Raw genomic sequence first — 17,500 nt, 5'->3', positions numbered from 1 at the left:
ATCCACTCCTGGTACCTAAAAATTTCCTCCGCGGCGGGCTGGGGGCCTAATCTTTCTCCGGGCCGGGCGGCAGGCACTTTCCCCGGACACCAAACCAAGGGGTCGGCCCCTAACCGCCGGTGCAAAAAAAAATCCACTCCTGGTACCTAAAATTTTCCTATGCGGCGGGCTGGGGACTATAACCTTCTTCTTCCCGCCCCACCACCATCAATGTCGGCCACCACCACCAGACCGCCTCCCCCAGACTTCCAGAAGCGAAGCCGGTCCCCAAGCACCAACCCCGACCGCCACCGAGGCACCCGCCGAAGGCGGGTGCCGAGTTCACCGGCCCCAAGCGACAACCGGTCACCGAGGCACCCGCCGAAGGCGGGTGCCGAGTTCACCGGCCCCAAGCGACAACCGGTCACCGAGGCACCCGCCGAAGGCGGGTGCCGAGTTCACCGGCCCCAAGCGACAACCGGTCACCGAGGCACCCGCCGAAGGCGGGTGCCGAGTTCACTGGCCCCAAGCGACAACCGGTCACCGAGGCACCCGCCGAAGGCGGGTGCCGAGTTCACTGGCCCCAAGCGACAACCGGTCACCGAGGCACCCGCCGAAGGCGGGTGCCGAGTTCACTGGCCCCAAGCGACGGCGGTCACCGAGGCACCCGCCGGAGGCGGGTGCCGAGTTCACTGGCCCCGAGCACCAGCGGTCAGCCACGGAGGGTGCTGGATCATCCATACTTCCATAGCTCCAGAGCTCCATAGCCCCGGAGCTCCATAGCCCCGGAGCTCCATAGCCCCGGAGCTCCATAGCCCCGGAGCTCCATAGCTCCATAGCCCCGGAGCTCCATAGCCCCGGAGCTCCATAGCTCCATAGCCCCGGAGCTCCATAGCCCCGGAGCTCCATAGCCCCGGAGCTCCATAGCTCCATAGCCCCGGAGCTCCATAGCCCCGGAGCTCCATAGCCCCGGAGCTCCATAGCTCCATAGCCCCGGAGCTCCATAGCCCCGGAGCTCCATAGCTCCATAGCCCCGGAGCTCCATAGCCCCGGAGCTCCATAGCCCCGGAGCTCCATAGCTCCATAGCCCCGGAGCTCCATAGCCCCGGAGCTCCATAGCTCCATAGCCCCGGAGCTCCATAGCCCCGGAGCTCCATAGCCCCGGAGCTCCATAGCTCCATAGCCCCGGAGCTCCATAGCCCCGGAGCTCCATAGCCCCGGAGCTCCATAGCTCCATAGCCCCGGAGCTCCATAGCCCCGGAGCTCCATAGCCCCGGAGCTCCATAGCTCCATAGCACCAGAGCTCCAGAGCTCCATAGCACCAGAGCTCCATAGCTCCATAGCACCAGAGCTCCATAGCTCCAGAGCTCCATAGCTCCAGCCTGGGTGGCTGGTGGCTCCATAGCTCCATACTTCCATAGCTCTAAGTCAGAGAGTTGGCGAAAATTGCACTAAGTGCGAAAGCCCATTCATTTACAACGGCGTGTCCACAAGGCGGCGACATTTCCCCGTTACCGGTGGCTGCGCGGCGGGAGAGTGACAGAGCTCATCCGAGCGGCTGGAACTCTGCGCCGGCGTGGTCGAGCGTGAGGCCTCGGCACTTTGGCCGCCTGGTACCTAAACACTTCCATTGATCCAGCCACGGAGGGTGCTGGCTGGTGGCTCCATACCTCCATAGCTCCATACCTCCAGAGCTCCAGAGCTCCATAGCACCAGAGCTCCATAGCTCCATAGCACCAGAGCTCCATAGCACCAGAGCTCCATAGCTCCATAGCACCAGAGCTCCATAGCTCCATAGCACCAGAGCTCCATAGCTCCATAGCACCAGAGCTCCATAGCACCAGAGCTCCATAGCTCCATAGCACCAGAGCTCCATAGCTCCATAGCACCAGCTCCATAGCTCCATAGCACCAGAGCTCCATAGCTCCATAGCACCAGAGCTCCATAGCTCCATAGCACCAGAGCTCCATAGCTCCATAGCACCAGAGCTCCATAGCTCCATAGCACCAGAGCTCCATAGCTCCATAGCTCCAGGGCTCCATAGCTCCAGGGCTCCAGGGCTCCATAGCTCCAGGGCTCCATAGCTCCAGGGCTCCAGGGCTCCATAGCTCCATACCTCCAGAGCTCCATAGCTCCATACTTCCAGAGCTCCATAGCTCCATAGCACCAGAGCTCCATAGCTCCAGAGCTCCATAGCTCCAGCCTGGGTGGCTGGTGGCTCCATAGCTCCATACTTCCATAGCTCTAAGTCAGAGAGTTGGCGAAAATTGCACTAAGTGCGAAAGCCCATTCATTTACAACGGCGTGTCCACAAGGCGGCGACATTTCCCCGTTACCGGTGGCTGCGCGGCGGGAGAGTGACAGAGCTCATCCGAGCGGCTGGAACTCTGCGCCGGCGTGGTCGAGCGTGAGGCCTCGGCACTTTGGCCGCCTGGTACCTAAACACTTCCATTGATCCAGCCACGGAGGGTGCTGGCTGGTGGCTCCATACCTCCATAGCTCCATAGCACCAGAGCTCCATAGCTCCATAGCACCAGAGCTCCATAGCTCCATAGCACCAGAGCTCCATAGCTCCATAGCACCAGAGCTCCATAGCTCCATAGCACCAGAGCTCCATACTTCCAGAGCTCCATAGCTCCATAGCTCCATAGCACCAGAGCTCCATAGCTCCATAGCACCAGAGCTCCATAGCTCCATAGCACCAGAGCTCCATAGCTCCATAGCACCAGAGCTCCATAGCTCCATAGCTCCAGGGCTCCATAGCTCCAGGGCTCCATAGCTCCATAGCTCCAGGGCTCCATAGCTCCATACCTCCAGAGCTCCATAGCTCCAGCCTGGGTGGCTGGTGGCTCCATAGCTCCATACTTCCATAGCTCCAGTCAGAGAGTTGGCGAAAATTGCACTAAGTGCGAAAGCCCATTCATTTACAACGGCGTGTCCGCCAGGCGGCGACATTTCCCCGTTACCGGTGGCTGCGCGGCGGGTGAGTGACAGAGCTTATCCGAGCGGCTGGAACTCTGCGCCGGCGTGGTCGAGCGTGAGGCCTCGGCCCTTTGGCTGCCTGGTACCTAAAACACTTCCATTGATCCAGCCACGGAGGGTGCTGGCTGGTGGCTCCATACCTCCAGAGCTCCATAGCTCCAGAGCTCCATAGCACCAGAGCTCCATAGCTCCATAGCACCAGAGCTCCATAGCACCAGAGCTCCATAGCACCAGAGCTCCATAGCTCCATAGCACCAGAGCTCCATAGCTCCATAGCACCAGAGCTCCATAGCTCCATAGCACCAGAGCTCCATAGCTCCATAGCACCAGAGCTCCATAGCTCCATAGCACCAGAGCTCCATAGCTCCATAGCTCCAGGGCTCCATAGCTCCATAGCTCCAGGGCTCCATAGCTCCAGGGCTCCAGGGCTCCATAGCTCCAGGGCTCCAGGGCTCCATAGCTCCAGGGCTCCATAGCTCCAGGGCTCCAGGGCTCCATAGCTCCATACCTCCAGAGCTCCATAGCTCCATACTTCCAGAGCTCCATAGCTCCATAGCACCATAGCTCCATAGCTCCAGAGCTCCATAGCTCCAGCCTGGGTGGCTGGTGGCTCCATAGCTCCATACTTCCATAGCTCTAAGTCAGAGAGTTGGCGAAAATTGCACTAAGTGCGAAAGCCCATTCATTTACAACGGCGTGTCCACAAGGCGGCGACATTTCCCCGTTACCGGTGGCTTCGCGGCGGGAGAGTGACAGAGCTCATCCGAGCGGCTGGAACTCTGCGCCGGCGTGGTCGAGCGTGAGGCCTCGGCACTTTGGCCGCCTGGTACCTAAACACTTCCATTGATCCAGCCACGGAGGGTGCTGGCTGGTGGCTCCATACCTCCATAGCTCCATACCTCCAGAGCTCCAGAGCTCCATAGCACCAGAGCTCCATAGCACCAGAGCTCCATAGCTCCATAGCACCAGAGCTCCATAGCTCCATAGCACCAGAGCTCCATAGCTCCATAGCACCAGAGCTCCATAGCTCCATAGCACCAGAGCTCCATAGCTCCATAGCTCCAGGGCTCCATAGCTCCAGGGCTCCAGGGCTCCATAGCTCCATACCTCCAGAGCTCCATAGCTCCATACTTCCAGAGCTCCATAGCTCCATAGCACCAGAGCTCCATAGCTCCATAGCACCAGAGCTCCATAGCTCCATAGCACCAGAGCTCCATAGCTCCATAGCACCAGTGCTCCATAGCTCCATAGCACCAGAGCTCCATAGCTCCATAGCACCAGAGCTCCATAGCTCCATAGCACCAGAGCTCCATAGCTCCATAGCACCAGAGCTCCATAGCTCCATAGCACCAGAGCTCCATAGCTCCATAGCACCAGAGCTCCATAGCTCCATAGCTCCAGGGCTCCATAGCTCCAGGGCTCCATAGCTCCATAGCTCCAGGGCTCCATAGCTCCATACCTCCAGAGCTCCATAGCTCCAGCCTGGGTGGCTGGTGGCTCCATAGCTCCATACTTCCATAGCTCCAGTCAGAGAGTTGGCGAAAATTGCACTAAGTGCGAAAGCCCATTCATTTACAACGGCGTGTCCGCCAGGCGGCGACATTTCCCCGTTACCGGTGGCTGCGTGGCGGGTGAGTGACAGAGCTTATCCGAGCGGCTGGAACTCTGCGCCGGCGTGGTCGAGCGTGAGGCCCCGGCCCTTTGGCTGCCTGGTACCTAAAACACTTCCATTGATCCAGCCACGGAGGGTGCTGGCTGGTGGCTCCATAGCTCCATAGCTCCATAGCACCAGAGCTCCATAGCTCCATAGCACCAGAGCTCCATAGCTCCATAGCACCAGAGCTCCATAGCTCCATAGCACCAGAGCTCCATAGCTCCATAGCACCAGAGCTCCATAGCTCCATAGCACCAGAGCTCCATAGCTCCATAGCACCAGAGCTCCATAGCTCCATAGCACCAGAGCTCCATAGCTCCATAGCACCAGAGCTCCATAGCTCCATAGCACCAGAGCTCCATAGCTCCATAGCACCAGAGCTCCATAGCTCCATAGCACCAGAGCTCCATAGCTCCATAGCACCAGAGCTCCATAGCTCCATAGCACCAGAGCTCCATAGCTCCATAGCACCAGAGCTCCATAGCTCCATAGCTCCAGGGCTCCATAGCTCCATAGCTCCAGGGCTCCATAGCTCCAGGGCTCCAGGGCTCCATAGCTCCAGGGCTCCATAGCTCCAGGGCTCCAGGGCTCCATAGCTCCATACCTCCAGAGCTCCATACCTCCAGAGCTCCAGAGCTCCATAGCACCAGAGCTCCATGGCTTCAGAGCTCCATAGCACCATAGCTCCATACCTCCAGAGCTCCAGGGCTCCATAGCTCCATAGCTCCATAGCTCCATACCTCCAGAGCTCCATAGCACCAGAGCTCCATGGCTCCATAGCTCCAGCCTGGGTGGCTGGTGGCTCCATAGCTCCATACTTCCATAGCTCCAGTCAGAGAGTTGGCGAAAATTGCACTAAGTGCGAAAGCCCATTCATTTACAACGGCGTGTCCGCCAGGCGGCGACATTTCCCCGTTACCGGTGGCTGCGCGGCGGGTGAGTGACAGAGCTTATCCGAGCGGCTGGAACTCTGCGCCGGCGTGGTCGAGCGGCTGGCCTCGGTAGTTGAGGTACCAGGGGTGGGGCGGGGAGCTCCAGGCGGGTCTTGTGAGAGAGTGAAGCCGAGCGGCTGGAACTCTCGGCCGGCCTGGTCGAGCGGCTGGCCTCGGTAGTTGAGGTACCAGGGGCGGGCTGGGGAGCTCCAGGCGGGGCTTGTGAGAGAGTGAAGCCGAGCGGCTGGAACTCTGGGCCGGCCTGGTCGAGCGGCTGGCCTCGGTAGTTGAGGTACCAGGGGCGGGCTGGGGAGCTCCAGGCGGGGCTTGTGAGAGAGTGTAGCCGAGCGGCTGGAACTCTGGGCCGGCGTGGTTGAGCAGCATGCCCGCGGAGGTGGCTCTTCCATAGGCAGGGAGGGTGCTGGAGCTCCACACTTCCATAGGCAGGGAGGGTGCTGGAGCTCCACACTTCCATAGGCAGGGAGGGTGCTGGAGCTCCACACTTCCATAGGCAGGGAGGGTGCTGGAGCTCCACACTTCCATAGGCAGGGAGGGTGCTGGAGCTCCACACTTCCATAGGCAGGGAGGGTGCTGGAGCTCCACACTTCCATAGGCAGGGAGGGTGCTGGAGCTCCACACTTCCATAGGCAGGGAGGGTGCTGGAGCTCCACACTTCCATAGGCAGGGAGGGTGCTGGAGCTCCACACTTCCATAGGCAGGGAGGGTGCTGGAGCTCCACACTTCCATAGGCAGGGAGGGTGCTGGAGCTCCACACTTCCATAGGCAGGGAGGGTGCTGGAGCTCCACACTTCCATAGGCAGGGAGGGTGCTGGAGCTCCACACTTCCATAGGCAGGGAGGGTGCTGGAGCTCCACACTTCCATAGGCAGGGAGGGTGCTGGAGCTCCACACTTCCATAGGCAGGGAGGGTGCTGGAGCTCCACACTTCCATAGGCAGGGAGGGTGCTGGAGCTCCACACTTCCATAGGCAGGGAGGGTGCTGGAGCTCCACACTTCCATAGGCAGGGAGGGTGCTGGAGCTCCACACTTCCATAGGCAGGGAGGGTGCTGGAGCTCCACACTTCCATAGGCAGGGAGGGTGCTGGAGCTCCACACTTCCATAGGCAGGGAGGGTGCTGGAGCTCCACACTTCCATAGGCAGGGAGGGTGCTGGAGCTCCACACTTCCATAGGCAGGGAGGGTGCTGGAGCTCCACACTTCCATAGGCAGGGAGGGTGCTGGAGCTCCACACTTCCATAGGCAGGGAGGGTGCTGGAGCTCCACACTTCCATAGGCAGGGAGGGTGCTGGAGCTCCACACTTCCATAGGCAGGGAGGGTGCTGGAGCTCCACACTTCCATAGGCAGGGAGGGTGCTGGAGCTCCACACTTCCATAGGCAGGGAGGGTGCTGGAGCTCCACACTTCCATAGGCAGGGAGGGTGCTGGAGCTCCACACTTCCATAGGCAGGGAGGGTGCTGGAGCTCCACACTTCCATAGGCAGGGAGGGTGCTGGAGCTCCACACTTCCATAGGCAGGGAGGGTGCTGGAGCTCCACACTTCCATAGGCAGGGAGGGTGCTGGAGCTCCACACTTCCATAGGCAGGGAGGGTGCTGGAGCTCCACACTTCCATAGGCAGGGAGGGTGCTGGAGCTCCACACTTCCATAGGCAGGGAGGGTGCTGGAGCTCCACACTTCCATAGGCAGGGAGGGTGCTGGAGCTCCACACTTCCATAGGCAGGGAGGGTGCTGGAGCTCCACACTTCCATAGGCAGGGAGGGTGCTGGAGCTCCACACTTCCATAGGCAGGGAGGGTGCTGGAGCTCCACACTTCCATAGGCAGGGAGGGTGCTGGAGCTCCACACTTCCATAGGCAGGGAGGGTGCTGGAGCTCCACACTTCCATAGGCAGGGAGGGTGCTGGAGCTCCACACTTCCATAGGCAGGGAGGGTGCTGGAGCTCCACACTTCCATAGGCAGGGAGGGTGCTGGAGCTCCACACTTCCATAGGCAGGGAGGGTGCTGGAGCTCCACACTTCCATAGGCAGGGAGGGTGCTGGAGCTCCACACTTCCATAGGCAGGGAGGGTGCTGGAGCTCCACACTTCCATAGGCAGGGAGGGTGCTGGAGCTCCACACTTCCATAGGCAGGGAGGGTGCTGGAGCTCCACACTTCCATAGGCAGGGAGGGTGCTGGAGCTCCACACTTCCATAGGCAGGGAGGGTGCTGGAGCTCCACACTTCCATAGGCAGGGAGGGTGCTGGAGCTCCACACTTCCATAGGCAGGGAGGGTGCTGGAGCTCCACACTTCCATAGGCAGGGAGGGTGCTGGAGCTCCACACTTCCAGCCACGGAGCATGCTGGCACTTCCACCTTGCTTGCTAAGTCGGCGTGATCTTGCCCAAAAAGTCCCTCCTCACCTCCAGCTGGAAGTGGAAAAAAATCCTCCACCTGCTTGGCCGAGGTTCTGGAAGCCAGCAGCTCGCAGAATGTTGCCAAAGTTTCACTGGAAGGAAAAGAAAAGAGAAGACCGAGTGCGCATTTCACCTACCGCCGAATGTCCACAAGAGGGAAGTGTCACTCCGTCGCAGAATCTGCGCCGACGCACTCGGCACCCTTCGAATTTATGGTGCCAGTGCGGGTGTTCTGGGTGCAAAAAGGCCGCCCAAGTGGTAGAAAAAAATCAGACTCCGTCTCTTAGGTCGAAATTAATGCCAAGTTTTGAAATGCGCTGGCAGGGGTGGACCAGGGCCCGTTAGAAGTGCTTAGCCGAGGTCCTGGAAGCCTAACCCGGCGTGATCTTGTGCAAAAAGCCGCTGCTGAGCTCCAGCTGGAAGTGTAAAAAGAACCGGGCTGGATCAAAAAAAGAACCGGGCGGCCCGTTAAAATTGCTTAGCCGAGGTCCTGGAACCCTAACCCGGCGTGATCTTGTGCAAAAAGCCGCTGCTGAGCTCCAGCTGGAAGTGTAAAAAGAACCGGGCTGGTTCAAAAAAAGAACCGGGCGACCCGTTAGAAGTGCTTAGCCGAGGTCCTGGAAGCCTAACCCGGCGTGATCTTGTGCAAAAAGCCGCTGCTGAGCTCCAGCTGGAAGTGGAAAAAGAACCGGGCTGGATCAAAAAAGAACCGGGCGACCCGTTAAAATTGCTTAGCCGAGGTCCTGGAAGCCTAACACGGCGTGATCTTGTGCAAAAAGCCGCTCCCGAGCTCCAGCTGGAAGTGTAAAAAGAACCAGGCTGGATAAAAAAAAGAACCGGGCTGGATCAAAAAAGAACCGGGCGACCCGTTAAAATTGCTTCGCCGAGGTCCTGGAAGCCTAACACGGCGTGATCTTGTGCAAAAAGCCGCTCCCGAGCTCCAGCTGGAAGTGTAAAAAGAACCGGGCTGGATAAAAAAAGAACCGGGCTGGATCAAAAAAGAACCGGGCGACCCGTTAAAATTGCTTCGCCGAGGTCCTGGAAGCCTAACACGGCGTGATCTTGTGCAAAAAGCCGCTCCCGAGCTCCAGCTGGAAGTGTAAAAAGAACCAGGCTGGATAAAAAAAAGAACCGGGCTGGATCAAAAAAGAACCGGGCGACCCGTTAAAATTGCTTCGCCGAGGTCCTGGAAGCCTAACACGGCGTGATCTTGTGCAAAAAGCCGCTCCCGAGCTCCAGCTGGAAGTGTAAAAAGAACCAGGCTGGATAAAAAAAAGAACCGGGCTGGATCAAAAAAGAACCGGGCGACCCGTTAAAATTGCTTAGCCGGGGCTCTGGAAGCCTAACCCGGCGTGATCTTGTGCAAAAAGCCGCTGCTGAGCTCCAGCTGGAAGTGTAAAAAGAACCAGGCTGGATAAAAAAAAGAACCGGGCTGGATCAAAAAAGAACCGGGCGACCCGTTAAAATTGCTTAGCCGAGGTCCTGGAAGCCTAACACGGCGTGATCTTGTGCAAAAAGCCGCTCCCGAGCTCCAGCTGGAAGTGTAAAAAGAACCAGGCTGGATAAAAAAAAGAACCGGGCTGGATCAAAAAAGAACCGGGCGACCCGTTAAAATTGCTTAGCCGAGGTCCTGGAAGCCTAACACGGCGTGTTCTTGTGCAAAAAGCCGCTCCCGAGCTCCAGCTGGAAGTGTAAAAAGAACCAGGCTGGATAAAAAAAAGAACCGGGCTGGATCAAAAAAGAACCGGGCGACCCGTTAAAATTGCTTAGCCGAGGTCCTGGAAGCCTAACACGGCGTGATCTTGTGCAAAAAGCCGCTCCCGAGCTCCAGCTGGAAGTGTAAAAAGAACCAGGCTGGATAAAAAAAAGAACCGGGCTGGATCAAAAAAGAACCGGGCGACCCGTTAAAATTGCTTAGCCGAGGTCCTGGAAGCCTAACACGGCGTGTTCTTGTGCAAAAAGCCGCTCCCGAGCTCCAGCTGGAAGTGTAAAAAGAACCAGGCTGGATAAAAAAAAGAACCGGGCTGGATCAAAAAAGAACCGGGCGACCCGTTAAAATTGCTTAGCCGAGGTCCTGGAAGCCTAACCCGGCGTGATCTTGCCCGAAATTCGGCCTCTATACTTCCATTTTAGGTACCAGGCGCTCATAGTGTGTTGGTCCCACTAGTCAGTGTACTGGTCCCACTCGCTAGTGTACTGGTCCCCCTAGTCAGTGTACTCATCCAGTTACCCCCCGTTTTCCAAAACACCATCGGCACGTATAAGGGGGGGACTCCTGAGAGAGATGAGGTATATGGCAGCGCAACACCAATCCGCTCCGCGCTGGTTCCCATGTCGGCTACGGATGAATAAAACCAGCCTGTCCCCCCTGGAGCTCACGAGACACGGAATTTTTTCTAAGTGCCAACGGCTCTTCCGAGCAAACGTGTCCGCTCCGGCTGGTTCCCCCGTCGGCCTCGAATGACGAAAAATGCCGGTCTCCGCCCGGAGCTCATGACAAACGAAAAATTTTCTAAGTGCCAACGGCACTAGCGAGCGAATGTGTCCGCTCGGCGCTGGTTCCCGGGTCGAACCCGGAAGACGAAAAACGCCGGTCCTCGCCCGGAGCTCATGACAAACGAAAAATTTTCTAAGTGCCAACGGCACTAGCGAGCGAATGTGTCCGCTCGGCGCTGGTTCCCGGGTCGAACCCGGAAGACGAAAAACGCCGGTCCTCGCCCGGAGCTCATGACAAACGAAAAATTTTCTAAGTGCCAACGGCACTAGCGAGCGAATGTGTCCGCTCGGCGCTGGTTCCCGGGTCGAACCCGGAAGACGAAAAACGCCGGTCCTCGCCCGGAGCTCATGACAAACGAAAAATTTTCTAAGTGCCAACGGCACTAGCGAGCGAATGTGTCCGCTCGGTGCTGGTTCCCGGGTCGAACCCGGAAGACGAAAAACGCCGGTCTCCGCCCGGAGCTCATGACAAACGAAAAATTTTCTAAGTGCCAACGGCACTAGCGAGCGAATGTGTCCGCTCGGCGCTGGTTCCCGGGTCGAACCCGGAAGACGAAAAACGCCGGTCTCCGCCCGGAGCTCATGACAAACGAAAAATTTTCTAAGTGCCAACGGCACTAGCGAGCGAATGTGTCCGCTCGGCGCTGGTTCCCGGGTCGGACCCGGAAGACGAAAAACGCCGGTCTCCGCCCGGAGCTCATGACAAACGAAAAATTTTCTAAGTGCCAACGGCACTAGCGAGCGAATGTGTCCGCTCGGCGCTGGTTCCCGGGTCGAACCCGGAAGACGAAAAACGCCGGTCTCCGCCCGGAGCTCATGACAAACGAAAAATTTTCTAAGTGCCAACGGCACTAGCGAGCGAATGTGTCCGCTCGGCGCTGGTTCCCGGGTCGGACCCGGAAGACGAAAAACGCCGGTCTCCGCCCGGAGCTCATGACAAACGAAAAATTTTCTAAGTGCCAACGGCACTAGCGAGCGAATGTGTCCGCTCGGCGCTGGTTCCCGGGTCGAACCCGGAAGACGAAAAACGCCGGTCTCCGCCCGGAGCTCATGACAAACGAAAAATTTTCTAAGTGCCAACGGCACTAGCGAGCGAATGTGTCCGCTCGGCGCTGGTTCCCGGGTCGGACCCGGAAGACGAAAAACGCCGGTCTCCGCCCGGAGCTCATGACAAACGAAAAATTTTCTAAGTGCCAACGGCACTAGCGAGCGAATGTGTCCGCTCGGCGCTGGTTCCCGGGTCGAACCCGGAAGACGAAAAACGCCGGTCTCCGCCCGGAGCTCATGACAAACGAAAAATTTTCTAAGTGCCAACGGCACTAGCGAGCGAATGTGTCCGCTCGGCGCTGGTTCCCGGGTCGGACCCGGAAGACGAAAAACGCCGGTCTCCGCCCGGAGCTCATGACAAACGAAAAATTTTCTAAGTGCCAACGGCACTAGCGAGCGAATGTGTCCGCTCGGCGCTGGTTCCCGGGTCGGACCCGGAAGACGAAAAACGCCGGTCTCCGCCCGGAGCTCATGACAAACGAAAAATTTTCTAAGTGCCAACGGCACTAGCGAGCGAATGTGTCCGCTCGGCGCTGGTTCCCGGGTCGGACCCGGAAGACGAAAAACGCCGGTCTCCGCCCGGAGCTCATGACAAACGAAAAATTTTCTAAGTGCCAACGGCACTAGCGAGCGAATGTGTCCGCTCGGCGCTGGTTCCCGGGTCGGACCCGGAAGACGAAAAACGCCGGTCCTCGCCTGGAGGTCCCAGCAAAATCGGCGAAAAAACGACTAAGTGTCAACTTTCGAAAAAACGGCTAAGTGTCGACTTTCGAAAAAACGGCTAAGTGTCAACTTTCGAAAAAACGGCTAAGTGTCAACTTTCGAAAAAACGACTAAGTGCCCACGGCTCTGCGGGGCTTGTGAGTCCGCCCCGCGCCGGTTCGGCGGTCGGCCTCAAAAAGCAAAAAATCAGCCTCTCTCCCTGGAGCTCACCAAAAATTTGTCGAAATTTTTCTAAGTTCTCCTCGAGGTACCAGGGGGTGAGGTACCCGGGCTAAGGTGCAGTACCTTTTTTGGTCTTCAGGTGCGCCAGAGTACAATGAAATGGTCCCAGTAGTCAGTGTACTCATCGACTTTCCCCCCGTTTTCCAAAGCACCTCGTTTACGAGTATGGAGGAGATGGTGCTGGTCTCCCCACGGCGTCGGACACGCCGTCCTCGACAGCACAAGGTCGGATAGAAGACCTGGAAAGCGCCGTGGCACGCGCTGGAGGTGGGCACTTTGGCGAAAAAACGACTAAGTGTCAACTTTCGAAAAAACGACTAAGTGTCAACTTTCGAAAAAACGGCTAAGTGTCAACTTTCGAAAAAACGACTAAGTGTCACCTCTCTGAAAAAATGGCAAAGTGTCGCCTCTCTGAAAATTTTCTAAGTGCCCACGGCTCTGCGGGCTCGTGCATCCGAGCCGCGCCGGTTCTGCAACCGGCCTAGAATGACGAAAAATAACGGTCTCCTCCTGGAGCTCACAGCCAATTGTGGCGAAAAAGTGGCAAAGTGCCCACGGCTCTGCGGGCTCGTGCATCCGACCCGCGCCGGTTCTGCAGCCGGCCTAGAATGACGAAAAATAACGGTCTCCTCCTGGAGCTCACAGCCAACTTGGCAAAAAGTTTCTAAGTGCCCACGGCCCTGCCGAGCTTTGGCGTCCGCCCAGCGCCGGTTCCGCAGTCGGCCTCCAATGACGAAAAATAACGGTCTCCTCCTGGAGCTCACAGCCAACTTGGCAAAAAGTTTCTAAGTGCCCACGGCCCTGCCGAGCTTTGGCGTCCGCCCAGCGCCGGTTCCGCAGTCGGCCTCGAATGACGAAAAATAACGGTCTCCTCCTGGAGCTCACAGCCAACTTGGCAAAAAGTTTCTAAGTGCCCACGGCCCTGCCGAGCTTTGGCGTCCGCCCAGCGCCGGTTCTGCAGCCGGCCTAGAATGACGAAAAATAACGGTCTCCTCCTGGAGCTCACAGCCAACTTGGCAAAAAGTTTCTAAGTGCCCACGGCCCTGCCGAGCTTTGGCGTCCGCCCAGCGCCGGTTCCGCAGTCGGCCTCCAATGACGAAAAATAACGGTCTCCTCCTGGAGCTCACAGCCAACTTGGCAAAAAGTTTCTAAGTGCCCACGGCCCTGCCGAGCTTTGGCGTCCGCCCAGCGCCGGTTCCGCAGTCGGCCTCGAATGACGAAAAATAACGGTCTCCTCCTGGAGCTCACAGCCAACTTGGCAAAAAGTTTCTAAGTGCCCACGGCCCTGCCGAGCTTTGGCGTCCGCCCAGCGCCGGTTCCGCAGTCGGCCTCGAATGACGAAAAATAACGGTCTCCTCCTGGAGCTCACAGCCAACTTGGCAAAAAGTTTCTAAGTGCCCACGGCCCTGCCGAGCTTTGGCGTCCGCCCAGCGCCGGTTCCGCAGTCGGCCTCGAATGACGAAAAATAACGGTCTCCTCCTGGAGCTCACAGCCAACTTGGCAAAAAGTTTCTAAGTGCCCACGGCCCTGCCGAGCTTTGGCGTCCGCCCAGCGCCGGTTCCGCAGTCGGCCTAGAATGACGAAAAATAACGGTCTCCTCCTGGAGCTCACAGCCAACTTGGCAAAAAGTTTCTAAGTGTCACATCTCTGAAAAAACGGCTAAGTGTCGACTTTCGAAAAAACGGCAAAGTGTCACATCTCTGAAAAAACGGCTAAGTGTCGACTTTCGAAAAAACGGCTAAGTGTCAACTTTCGAAAAAACGGCTAAGTGTCGCCTCTCTGAAAAAACGGCAAAGTGTCAACTTTCGAAAAAACGACAGAGTGTCGCCTCTCTGAAAAAACGACTAAGTGTCGACTCTGAGAAAATGGCAAAGTGCCCACGGCTCTGCGGGCTCGTGCATCCGACCCGCGCCGGTTCCCCAGCCGGCCTGAAATAAGGCAAAACCAGCCTCTCCGCCTGGAGCTCAGAGCCAACTTCGCGAATATTTTCTAAGTGCCCACGGCTCTGCGTGGCTACGGCGTCTGCCCAGCGCCGGTTCCTGGGTCGAACCCCGAGGACCAGGAATGCCGGTCTCCGCCTGGAGGTCCCAGCTTAATCGGCGAAAATTTTCTAAGTGCCCACGGCTCTGCCGGGCTCGTGCATCCGACCCGCGCCGGTTCCCCAGCCGGCCTGAAATAAGGCAAAACCAGGCTCTCCCCCTGGAGCTCAGAGCCAATTGTGGCGAAAAAACGACTAAGTGTCAACTTTCGAAAAAACGACTAAGTGTCAACTTTCCAAAAAAACGGCTAAGTGTCGACTTTCGAAAAAACGGCTAAGTGTCAACTTTCGAAAAAACGACTAAGTGTCGCCTCTGAAAAAACGACTAAGTGTCGCCTCTCTGAAAAAACGACTAAGTGCCCACGGCTCTGGGGGGCTTGTGAGTCCGCCCCGCGCCGGTTCGGCGGTCGGCCTCAAAAAGCGAAAAATCAGCCTCTCTCCCTGGAGCTCACCAAAAATTTGTCGAAATTTTTCTAAGTTCTCCTCGAGGTACCAGGGGGTGAGGTACCCGGGCTAAGGTGCAGTACCTTTTTTGGTCTTCAGGTGCGCCAGAGTACAATGAAATGGTCCCAGTAGTCAGTGTACTCATCGACTTTCCCCCCGTTTTCCAAAGCACCCCGTTTACGAGTATGGAGGAGATGGTGCTGGTCTCCCCACGGCGTCGGACACGCCGTCCTCGACAGCACAAGGTCGGATAGAAGACCTGAAAAGCGCCGTGGCACGCGCTGGAGGTGTCACTGTGGCGAAAAAGTGACTAAGTGTCAACTTTCGAAAAAACGGCTAAGTGTCAACTTTCGAAAAAACGGCTAAGTGTCAACTTTCGAAAAAACGGCTAAGTGTCACCTCTCTGAAAAAACGGCAAAGTGTCAACTTTCGAAAAAACGACTAAGTGTCAACTTTCGAAAAAACGACTAAGTGTCACCTCTCTGAAAAAATGGCAAAGTGTCAACTGCGAATGTGGTGGTGCATGGAAGGAAGTGGAGGACGGCCGCCTCCTTAAACACAGGCCGAAAAGGAGCGTCAGGGCCGGCTCCTTAAACACGGACCGAGTGTCGCCCTTAACACAGACCAAGCGGAGGACGGCCGCCTCCCTAAATACAGGCCGAACCGGAGCGCGAGGGCCGCTCCTTAAACACGGACCGAGTGTCGCCCTTAACACAGACCAAGGGGAGGACGGCCGCCTCCTTAAACACAGGCCGGAGAGGAGCGTCAGGGCCAGGCTCCTCAAACATGGACCGAGTGTCGCCCTTAACACAGACCAAGGGGAGGACGGCCGCCTCCTTAAACACAGGCCGGAGAGGAGCGTCAGGGCCAGGCTCCTCAAACATGGACCGAGTGTCGCCCTTAACACAGACCAAGGGGAGGACGGCCGCCTCCTTAAACACAGGCCGGAGAGGAGCGTCAGGGCCAGGCTCCTCAAACATGGACCGAGTGTCGCCCTTAACACAGACCAAGGGGAGGACGGCCGCCTCCTTAAACACAGGCCGGAGAGGAGCGTCAGGGCCAGGCTCCTCAAACATGGACCGAGTGTCGCCCTTAACACAGACCAAGGGGAGGACGGCCGCCTCCTTAAACACAGGCCGGAGAGGAGCGTCAGGGCCAGGCTCCTCAAACATGGACCGAGTGTCGCCCTTAACACAGACCAAGGGGAGGACGGCCGCCTCCTTAAACACAGGCCGGAGAGGAGCGTCAGGGCCAGGCTCCTCAAACATGGACCGAGTGTCGCCCTTAACACAGACCAAGCGGAGGACGGCCGCCTCCCTAAATACAGGCCGAACCGGAGCGCGAGTGTCGCTCCTTAAACACGGACCGAGTGGAGGACGGCCGCCTCCTTAAACACAGGCCGAACAAAATGACACAAAGTGTCAACTGCGAATGTTGTCCATCCAAGGAAGGAGCGTGATGCCCGGCCGGCTCCTTAAACACAGGCCGAGAGTCGCCCCGGACGGTCCGCCTCGCGGCGCCCGCCCGCTCGGATAAAATGACACAAAGTGTCAACTACGAATGTTGTCCATCCAAGGAAGGAGCGTGATGCCCGGCCGGCTCCTTAAACACAGGCCGAGAGTCGCCCCGGACGGTCCGCCTCGCGGCGCCCGTCTGCTCGGATAAAATGACACAAAGTGTCAACTGCGAATGTTGTCCATCCAAGGAAGGAGCGTGATGCCCGGCCGGCTCCTTAAACACAGGCCGAGAGTCGCCCCGGACGGTCCGCCTCGCGGCGCCCGCCCGCTCGGATAAAATGACACAAAGTGTCAACTACGAATGTTGTCCATCCAAGGAAGGAGCGTGATGCCCGGCCGGCTCCTTAAACACAGGCCGAGAGTCGCCCCGGACGGTCCGCCTCGCGGCGCCCGTCTGCTCGGATAAAATGACACAAAGTGTCAACTACGAATGTTGTCCATCCAAGGAGGGAGCGTGATGCCCGGCCGGCTCCGAAAACACAGGCCGAGAGTCGCCCCGGACGGTCCGCCTCGCGGCGCCCGTCTGCTCGGATAAAATGACACAAAGTGTCAACTGCGAATGTTGTCCATCCAAGGAAGGAGCGTGATGCCCGGCCGGCTCCTTAAACACAGGCCGAGAGTCGCCCCGGACGGTCCGCCTCGCGGCGCCCGCCCGCTCGGATAAAATGACACAAAGTGTCAACTACGAATGTTGTCCATCCAAGGAAGGAGCGTGATGCCCGGCCGGCTCCTTAAACACAGGCCGAGAGTCGCCCCGGACGGTCGCCTCGCGGCGCCCGTCTGCTCGGATAAAATGACACAAAGTGTCAACTACGAATGTTGTCCATCCAAGGAGGGAGCGTGATGCCCGGCCGGCTCCGAAAACACAGGCCGAGAGTCGCCCCGGACGGTCCGCCTCGCGGCGCCCGTCTGCTCGGATAAAATGACACAAAGTGTCAACTGCGAATGTTGTCCATCCAAGGAAGGAGCGTGATGCCCGGCCGGCTCCTTAAACACAGGCCGAGAGTCGCCCCGGACGGTCCGCCTCGCGGCGCCCGCCCGCTCGGATAAAATGA

Source organism: Syngnathus leptorhynchus, chromosome 7, assembly GCF_054491065.1.
Source record: "Syngnathus leptorhynchus isolate UIUO chromosome 7, UIUO_Slep, whole genome shotgun sequence".
Taxonomy (NCBI): Eukaryota; Metazoa; Chordata; class Actinopteri; order Syngnathiformes; family Syngnathidae; genus Syngnathus; species Syngnathus leptorhynchus.
The sequence above is the reverse complement of the archived record's forward strand: the minus strand, read 5'-3'. Positions refer to the sequence as shown.